The 9990-nt window shown below is 29.9% G+C and overlaps 1 long non-coding RNA gene across 1 annotated transcript; it reads left to right on the top strand.

The window, feature by feature from the left end:
• Nucleotides 1-1171: 1171 nt before the first annotated feature.
• Nucleotides 1172-3754, top strand: LOC110010487 (uncharacterized). The gene is made up of 2 exons (XR_002285484.3): nucleotides 1172-2057; nucleotides 3551-3754. It is a non-coding gene; the product is annotated as an uncharacterized LOC110010487 (long non-coding RNA).
• The last annotated feature ends 6236 nt before the right edge of the window (nucleotides 3755-9990 follow it).

Genomic DNA, 9990 nt, shown 5'->3' with positions numbered 1-9990 from the left:
AAAAATCAACTATATATATTTTCAAATTATAAAAATGAATTATACATTTATTTAGTTAAAGTTTATATAATTTATTTGTAAACTCATAAATTTCAATTTAAAAACATTGTAATAACTATAAGACCTAAATCTTTTTTTTTTTTTTTTTATGAAGCCAACTTTGTTTTATCAAAAGTAGATAATTAGCTAAAAATAATTTAATTATTGGTAAATCAAACTTCTAGATAATATAGAAAAGGACAATCATCCAATTTTAGAAATTAATAATTGTAGAAAAGCTATAATTATTTTTTACTTTTCTCTATGTCTATAGAGTGTAAATAAGTTAAGTAAAAAAAAAAAAAGTAAGTAACAAGTGTAATTTTCAATAAATAATTTTACATATTTTAATTTAAAAGAAAAAAGTTTAAAATTAAAAAAAAAATATGGAATCCATACATAGCATGGTATATAGATAGTTAGTAGTAAAGTGAGTAATTACAGAATGAAAAATTGGGTTAATTTTACCGTTATACTTAAATTATAAGAGTAATCGCTTTGTCTTATCTAAAATTTAATTTGTCACATAAATATATATCAATTTTAGTTTAGATAAAAAAATAAAAATTACTTTCTAACCAGCTGATTGGCTAACGTAGTACACGATCAACTTTTTTATCTTTCCGCACATCAGCTTTTGTTTTCTGTCTCCCTCCTTTCTTCTCTCTCCTGCACTCACTTTTATCTTTTCAAATGTAAAATGAAATTATTACTTTAATATGGAACCCACTTGATAATATTTATTTTCAAGTTAAATTTTTGACTTGAGATTGAGAACTCTAAGCACAAAATAGCACATCATGTCAACTAAAGGCACCATTCAACCACAATAATCTTTCTCCTAAAAAAAAAAAAAAATCCATCCCAAAACGGCAACAAAGCAATTCCTTTTTTAAAAAAATTTCCAACTATTAGCTTGCATATGCTATTATATGAAACATCCTGTAATTTTATTTTAAAAATTTTTTAAATATTAGTTAAATAAAAAATCTAAATTTTTGACCACATGGGCTACAAATAATTTCATTCCGAGCCCGAATTCGTAAAATCAGACTTAAACCAATATGTTATCAGAATTCTCGAATCAAGAACCCTCTAAATTATTTATTTAAATATAAAATATTACCACAAATTAATTTAATTATCCACAAACCAAAAATATTACAATTATTAATATTCAACCATCAAAATTTATTAAAGAAGCTTTGTTGTACTAAGTGGAGATTCTAGAACTAACTAAACAACTCAAAAATCAAATCAACCAGACTTGAACCTCTCAAAACCATAAGAAAACTGAGTATAAAATGATTTAAAACATAGGAGAATCCTCTAAAAGCAGATTCAAACTGAACCCATATGATTTGGACCAAATCAAATGTTTATACCAATCAAATGAGGAGAGAGAAAGCAAAAAAAAAAAAAAAAAAAAGAAGCTTCCTACTCCTCTACCTATCGGTGACAGTCCCCTCCCTCTCTTCTTCCCGTTTTTCGACCAAATGGCCATTGTTTCCGGTGAGTGAGGGCTCTAAACTCTAGAGCCCAACGAGATGAACACGCCTGTGGCCATTGTTCATGCAATAAAGGCCTCGATCGAGAGAAACTGTGAGCAAGAGTTTTGATATCGTAGCGACGCATTTTTCGACGATTCCCACCGTTATTGGCGAAGACAACCTTTAAGGAGGCTTTCGATCAACTCTCCATCACCTTACGATCATTTTCTCTTCATAATTTTTGGCATCTAACTCTATCTCCTGAATCCGCCATGAACCGGCAAAAGAGACTATCGAGGTGATTTTCGGCTAAAGGGCTTCTCTTCTTTGCAAATTCACGCCAGATATGGACTCCAAGAGAAAATTCGAGCAATCTGGTGTTCTTTTCTGTCGAAATTGAGTTTTTTTCCACCATGCACAGTAGCCGGCAGTCTGCTGACCAGCCGGTGACACCCTGACGAGGCTTCCTAGGGATAGAATTTTCCCCCTTTCGTGGTAATCACGAATCTGCAATCCGATTTTTAATCGGTAAGCCACACTGTTTTCTTGTAAAAATTCAATTAGAGTTGATTAATCCAAGTTAGTCAAGAATTAGAACTTAGTAAGTTAAATTAGAGTAGTATAAGGCATGTTTAAGAAATCTGGATTGAAAGTGCCTAATGAATAATAGAGAATTTTATTGAAAATATGGTTTACAAGTTTGTTAAGTAGAAAATAGAATTCTTAGAATTTAAAGTTATTAACTAGTTAAAATAGGAATGATATATAAATGCTGAGTTTGAATGCGTTGCGTAGGCGATATTGGTTAATTAGTTATGAATTAAATTACATTAGAAGTAAAGACTAAACTAAAGGCGGAAGGGTTTAGATTGAATTGTTTTTCCCGATGGATGGGCTGTGCGTACTGGGTTGATATTTGTGATGTACAAAACATGGATAGTCCAATTTAGAAGGGATTGTTGCTGAATTTTCAATAAAATGATTACTAAAGAACTAGCTTAATTATAACACTAGTGGAAAACAACTACTCAAATTATTAGTATTCCACTACTATTATTATCGTTATTACTATTGTTATATTATTATTATTATTTGATATTATTATAATACATTAAATTTACCGGAGAACACTTTAAAATAAAGTTATAAACTAGGACAAATAGATAAATAAGAGTACAGTAACTATATAGTTTGATAAGTTAAGAAAATTGGCTTTGGCCATCGTAATTAGCAAATGAATGAGAACAAAATTTTAGAATTAGTATTCTTGCTTAGAATACTAATGAAATAGTCCTATTAAGGACAATTTGGAACTGTGAGTATTGTTGGATAACTTATTTTGCCCATTACATATGCATGCATATATACACGGATAAATGTTATGCATTAATGCATGATAGATAAATGCCATCTAGGTATAGATGCATTTTTTAAGGAATTGTTATTTGTGCTGCACTATTTGTTGCTAATGAACATCGTTTGATTAGTTGTGGAGTGCTACATGTATGCTTTGTTTGTGTAGAATTAGAATGAAGTGGGTTATCATTGGGATTGTGAGAGCAGTCTTCGATACCGTTGGCCATGTATGGGGAGATCGGCACCCCGTGTGCATATGATGAAATATGACATGGATGATATGGAAAACCATAAGGTGGCCTCCTATTAGATGGAAAAGAAAAGAGAGAATAAAAAAAATTGAGAGGGATGGTCAAGTGAGGTTGAGACCGGTCGGCCATGTAAGGGGATCAGCTCCCTAGAGTGATGAGAGGGTAGGCCATGTGTGAGGACGGCTCATTGGGGGTTTTGGTGACGCCACTGACCAATCTCCACTTGATGTGATTATGTGAAGGTGTTAGTATTTGTGATTGCTGATGCTATGTCATTTGTATGATTGACTGTATGGTTATATAACTAGTCAGATGACTAGATTAAATTAAATACGCAGTTGTGTGTGGAAGTGAGAATGTTATCTAATCCTATTCATTAAGTTAGCGCTCACTGTTGCCTTAATATTTTTTCAGGTTACAGGTCTTCCAATAAGTCATTATCCTTTGTCACCAAACGCCTAGAAGATACCTCAATAAATATTTTGAAAATTTAAGTTCTTAGATTGTTTTGTAATTACGTTAGTCATGTATAATAAACTTAGAGATTATTGATGTATTACTTACTAAAGTTTCTATCAGGTAATATATTATATGCGCCTAGAGAACTTTGAAAATTAATTTATGATTGAATATGATAATATGTGCCAAGCGAGCCTAAGATTTATGATATTTGAATGTGATGATATTGGGTTTGAGGCCATTTCTATTGAACAGGAAGTTTATTTGGTATATTTTTGAATTATTACGAGCTTTGGTGGCTTTAAGCTTATCCAAGTCCTAGTGCCGGTTCGACCCAAGGTAATGGGTCATGACAAAGATGGTATCAAAACAAAAGTTAGGGCCTTAGTAAGTAATTGCAGAATGCTAGGGCTTCCATCTTGTCTAACATAGTTTTTCTTCTGCTTCTAAGTTAGCATTAAGGAATAGAAATTCAAAGTTTAAAGGAATTAAGATTCTATAGTTGTCTAACCCCTTCCTAATGTTGGGATTGCCCAATAAAGGAGAGGTACCTTGGATTGAATTCTTTTTTTTTGGTGCAGATAGAAACAAGGAAAATTCAGTGGTGGAAATTAAATGTATTTGTAAATAAATAATATTTTAAGATTTCCTTATAAAGCTTCGGAAACATAAGAGAAATTACAAGAAAGTGCAGTGGCCTGATCAACCAATGCATTCTTTCCAATAAAGATTGTGTCCTTAGCTTGATGGACTTGGGAAAAAGAGATGGTTTAAGCAAAGTCCTTCCATAAAATAAAGGGAAATTTATTATTTAGTCCTTCAGGTTTTACAAAATTAACCAACTAATCCAAGATTTTGCCAAAATATCTAGCTAGTCCCTCAGGTTTAACTCCGTCTAATTAAAAGGTCCTTCCGTCCGAAAAGTTGATTTTTTTCCATTAATTATAGACTAAAAGACTAAAACACCCCTCCCTAGTTGACGTGGACCATAAGGGAAAATTATTATCTAGTCCCTCAGGTTTTACATAATTATCTAACTAATCCCAAGTTTTGCGCAAATATCTAACTAGTCCCTCAGGTTTAACTCCGTCTAATTGAAAGGTCCTTCCGTCCGAAAAGTTAGTTTTTTTCCGTTAATTGAAGACTAAAAGACTAAAACACCTCTCCCTAGCTGACGTGGACCAGTATGAAGCGATAAGGGAGGGAATTGTATAAACTAAAAGACTAAATAATAATTTTCCCTATAAAGTCGATGGAGACATAATCATTTTTCTCTCTTAAATGTACGGTTTAGTTTTAGATTATGAATATTTGCAAATCGAAAACCATTAAATATAATTATGTCTCTAAAATATTACTATCTTCATTCTATAATATTCGTCACATTTAGAATTTCATGTCTTTTAAAAAAATTATTAAATTTGTATAAATTATAATAAATTATTGAATAAATTTTGACAATATTACTCTTAATTTAATATTAATCTCTAAAAAAATCATTAAATTGAAGTAATAATTATTAATCATACACAAAGGGTAAATATGAAAAAAATATTTATTACTCCTTAAAACCGCAAATATAACAAGTATTTTAGACTAAATTAGACAAATATTTTAGAACAAACTATTTTCTCAAATCTGACAAGTATTATGAAACAAAGACAGTATTAAAAAAAGGATAAAAAAATTAATTTGATGTTATAATTAAATATTATTAAATTTAAGTGAATCATGAAAGTAAATACCTCTTCAAAAAAGTAAATACCTCATTTTTCTTTTTACCCCAAATTATCATCATAGTTTCTTTTTTAGAAAAAAAATAATAAACATAATTTTCTATTTTATTCATATTTAATATGCAAATTTTATCAAGAAACATTACTATTATCATTGATAAAATCTAAAAAAAAAAAACAAAGTATTCCATCTATTCATAAATACTTTTAATGTTTTTATGGTAATTAAGTAAGTAAATTTATTCTTATAAATTATAACAAAATATTAATTAATTTTATTTCGTAACCTTAAGTAAGAGAGGAGACGTTATATGATTTTGGAAAATTATAAAAATAATTATTAAATTTAATATAAATAAGGATAAAATTGAAAAAAAAAATAATTACTCATTAATATTCTAAAAAAAAAGATATTTGCGGAGAAAACACCGGCTCTAAAATAATAGTTATTTATAGATAAAAAAGTAATTATTATTGCCCCCTATATTATTATAATTTCATAACTTTGAATATGAATATTAATATTTAATGCAAGGTTATCTGTGCAAAAGATAAACTAGGTATATCATTATGGCATGGAAGGAACAAAAGGGAAACAAACTAGGTATATCATTATCGCTTCATACTGGTCCACGTCAGCTAGGGAGGGGTGTTTTAGTCTTTTAGTCTTCAATTAACGGAAAAAAACTAACTTTTCGGACGGAAGGACCTTTCAATTAGACGGAGTTAAACCTGAGGGACTAGTTAGATATTTGCGCAAAACTTGGGATTAGTTAGATAATTATGTAAAACCTGAAGGACTAGATAATAATTTTCCCTTATGGTCCACGTCAGCTAGGGAGGGGTGTTTTAGTCTTTTAGTCTATAATTAACGGAAAAAAAATCAACTTTTAGGACGGAAGGACCTTTTAATTAGACGGAGTTAAACCTGAGGGACTAGCTAGATATTTTGACAAAACCTTGAATTAGTTGGTTAATTTTGTAAAACCTGAGGGACTAAATAATTAATTACCCTAAAATAAATAATATAAGTATTATTACTGTTGGATAGAAGGAAAGAATAAATATGTGTATGAACAATAGAAATTTTCATAAACTACTTAATATATTTTGAGTATTGTATAATAAACAGTTAGAATTAAGTATTTAGAGTTCCTTATGATAACCCAAATCTCCAAAAAAAAAAAAAAAACGATTTGGAATCAGTGAGTAAGTTATTGTTTAAAGAATCTAGACCTTACCCTGTGAATATAAATATAAAATTCTAAGGCAGTTCTTTTTAGCTCGTCAAGTTCTTATAGTTGGATGTGCCCCAAACCTTAGTCTAATGGACATAATACTTTTAAATTATAAATTATTTGACTATTTAACATTTTTATGATCTTGAATGATACTTGGTTTGATCTTTAAGTTAAACTTATATGCATTTACAAATTTTAATGATCAATATTATTGCTATAGAGTTTGGGTTAAATTTTTTTAGGATTGACTCTTGTGGTATATCTAATGCTTTAAAGTATAAACTAGGGAAACTTTTCACTTTGTAAATCGACTTTTAATTTTCGTGATATAGTATTATATACCAATTTCATTTCATTCTTTTAAAACCCTATCTACTTGATTTAAAAATATGCAAGACCAATTTTATAAAATTTTTAGAAAAGGATTTTGATGTTTGAAACAATTGTTATTTCTTGACTTTTGGAATGATTGGTAATTGATAAGGGGATTTTTGAAATGGAAAAAATAGCTTTGAGTGATTTAAGACTGCTGTGTTTACCTATTTAAAAATCTTTATAATTCTTTGGATTAAAAGCTTTACAAAATCTAGTTTCTCTTAATAAAAATATCATGCTTTTGAACTATCACAAAATAATTTGATTTGTATAAGCATTTAAAATCACGATTTTGTTTTTCAATTAAAAATTTGAAGTTTTGATTAACAATTGCTTTCTTGAGTACATATTAAATTGAAATAAATTTGGAATAGAGGAACAATTTTAATATATTTGAAAAATCCATACGTATATTATTATGACGATATCCTTACCTTATTTTAACTATTTTGTTTTAGTAATATTATAGCTTAATAAAATTATTTGTTATTTATCCTGAAGCAACATCAAATGTAGGAACTATTGAAGAGCTGGGGACAAATTGAAAGTCAAGGACTTGGTAAGGAAGATTTTTAAAAGTCAATGAAAATCAGTAGTCATGGAATAGTAAGTTGTTGAGAATTCAAATGACATATGAATAAGTGGTAAAATAAAAAGAAAATATCTATCCTTAAGAAACCTAGAAATACAGATAATATTGGGTAGAGCGATGATACGTTAAGTATACAATTAAGGGATAATTAGTGTAACCCAAGAATTTATAAGTAAAGAATTTGGGAAGTAAAAGTTTACTATGCACTAAGTGTATATACAAGAGAAAGTTAAGACCCCAGTACTTGTAGGTTATTTAACAGGTCAAGCTAAGTTCGTGGATCAAGTATAATAAAATCAATGTTGGAATAAGAATTCGTAGCAAAAGAATGTCAGATTGGTGTTCCCCCTAGAGCAGATTTACTAATCTGAAAAGAACTGGTAGTTTATCATGTCTAGTAAGAAAGATTTGATTAGAAAGGGATAGTAGGAATTATGAAAAATATAAATCCAATCCTCGGATAGGGTGTAGTCCGACCTAAAAGCATATGTAATAATGGCGGAATGGGGTTGCAAGGCTTGATAAGGGCTTTAGCATTTTGGGAAAGATAAGTTTTGGGTATACAACTATTTAGAACAATTCACAATGACAGGAAAATAATTTCTATAACGAGTAGCTTTAATAAATAAATAAATAAATAAGTGAATTTCTATGGAATCTGAGTAAAATAAATGAACATCATCAATTAAATTTAAAATTAAACAATCCTTTTTACTCCGATGTGGAAAGGAATAATGAAAACAAATATTTCCATATGGTATATTGAGCTTGAAAGAAGGGTTCTAATGGTTCAATTAACCACCCCTTAGCTAGGTTAGAGATTTTGAGTCTTGACCGCACTAAGGTAAATGAAATGGCATAGATTATTCTTTACTTTAGTAATTCATTCAAACTGGATATCAGTACTGCTCGCATTGGGAATCGTACCCCTAAACTAGAACACTCTGATGTATAGAATGTTGTATCTAGATCGATAAATGTAATTTGAGAATTGTACTAAGGCGTGAATGGCAAGAGCCAAAAATTCGAGGACCAAATTTAGAATTTGACATTATGACTTGTGCTATATACGGACTGCTACCTTATATGAATATCTGACTAAAGTACACTCTAGCACATAATTTTAAATCTTTTTTCAACCTTTGAAGCTTTTAGTCCATGGCAAATCTCTATTTTCTCATTGAAACTTTAGCCCCCCAGAAGAGATGATTTCCTCCAGGGTATACCTTTAATCATATTCTATAGCTTCAAAAATTATGATAGAGATTATATTTACCCCTTCCTAGTTCAAATCTTGTATCTAAGAGGAATGACATGGGAACCTGCCTTATTTAGAAATTAAACCTCCGTGTTCAAATGCTACTTAAAATCGTTAAATGGTTTGACGAAGTCAGAACTCAAGGTTCACTGAAGCAACATCATTATTTCTAATCTTTCTTTGTAAATCTTCATTTAGAAAGTTGAACTATCGCGACTCTCACATTTGGATTCTCTTATAATGGTTTCAACCACTCATTTAGTGGAAGATTATTAAATTATACAAGATCATCGAAAGGGAAGGCTTATGAATAGATCCTGAATACAGTCAAGTTGCTACCTCAGTATTCATTTTTCATAGAGCATGCTTTCAAAGGGGCAAAGCCATTGCCTGCATATTAAGACTGAGGTTAGTGAATAGGTAACAATGCCAAGGACTTTGTCTATAGACATGGTGAGACTATCCCCTCGGGATGGATTTTGCAGACTTAATGGGCTTGATAACATAGTTTTTATCGCCCCAAGTACCTCAGTTACCCCATCAAGGCCTCCACCTTTCCTTATTCCACCTCCTTATTCCAGTTAGAGATGAAGGAGTAGTTAACCCATCCAAGGTTGTTAAAATTGCTTGTTCAAGTAAAATCGATAGAGGGTCCATAAAATCGAGTCTCAAAATCAAAAGATTTTACATGAAGGAGTAGTTAACCCATCCAAGGTTGTTAAAACGCTTGTTCAAGTAAAATCAGTAGAGGGTCCATAAAATTGAATCGCAAAATCAAAAGATTTTACAAAATACCTACAATAAAAATTATCAATTTATTAATTCAAGTCAAAATCATTAAAAATAGTAATAAAATAAAAATTAATAGTTTATTAAATATTAATTTATATAAATTGTAGCACAAAACTTAATTTTATGCTCATGAGTTGAGATCTGAATTGAACTTATATAGTAGAAGTTTCAGTTACGTAAAAATTAAAAAGAAGTAAAAAGAAAAAGACTAGTCAAAATGAAAGTGGGTCCTATTAGATAGATATTTATTACTTATTAAATAATTCAACATCCTAATATATCAAAATCACTTTAACTCTCCTCTCACCTGCACTGACAGCGTCTCTATATTTTCCCTTCTCTTCTAAAAGAAAAAACCTATGGTTTCTATTAGCAAACCCAAAGCTGAAATTCAACAGCTT

The sequence above is a fragment of the Jatropha curcas genome, chromosome 10 (genome assembly GCF_041381405.1).
Source record: "Jatropha curcas cultivar XTBG-Jc1 chromosome 10, XTBG_Jcur_1.0, whole genome shotgun sequence".
In the NCBI taxonomy this organism is placed as follows: Eukaryota; Viridiplantae; Streptophyta; class Magnoliopsida; order Malpighiales; family Euphorbiaceae; genus Jatropha; species Jatropha curcas.
This window is presented reverse-complemented; position numbering and strand designations above follow the sequence as displayed.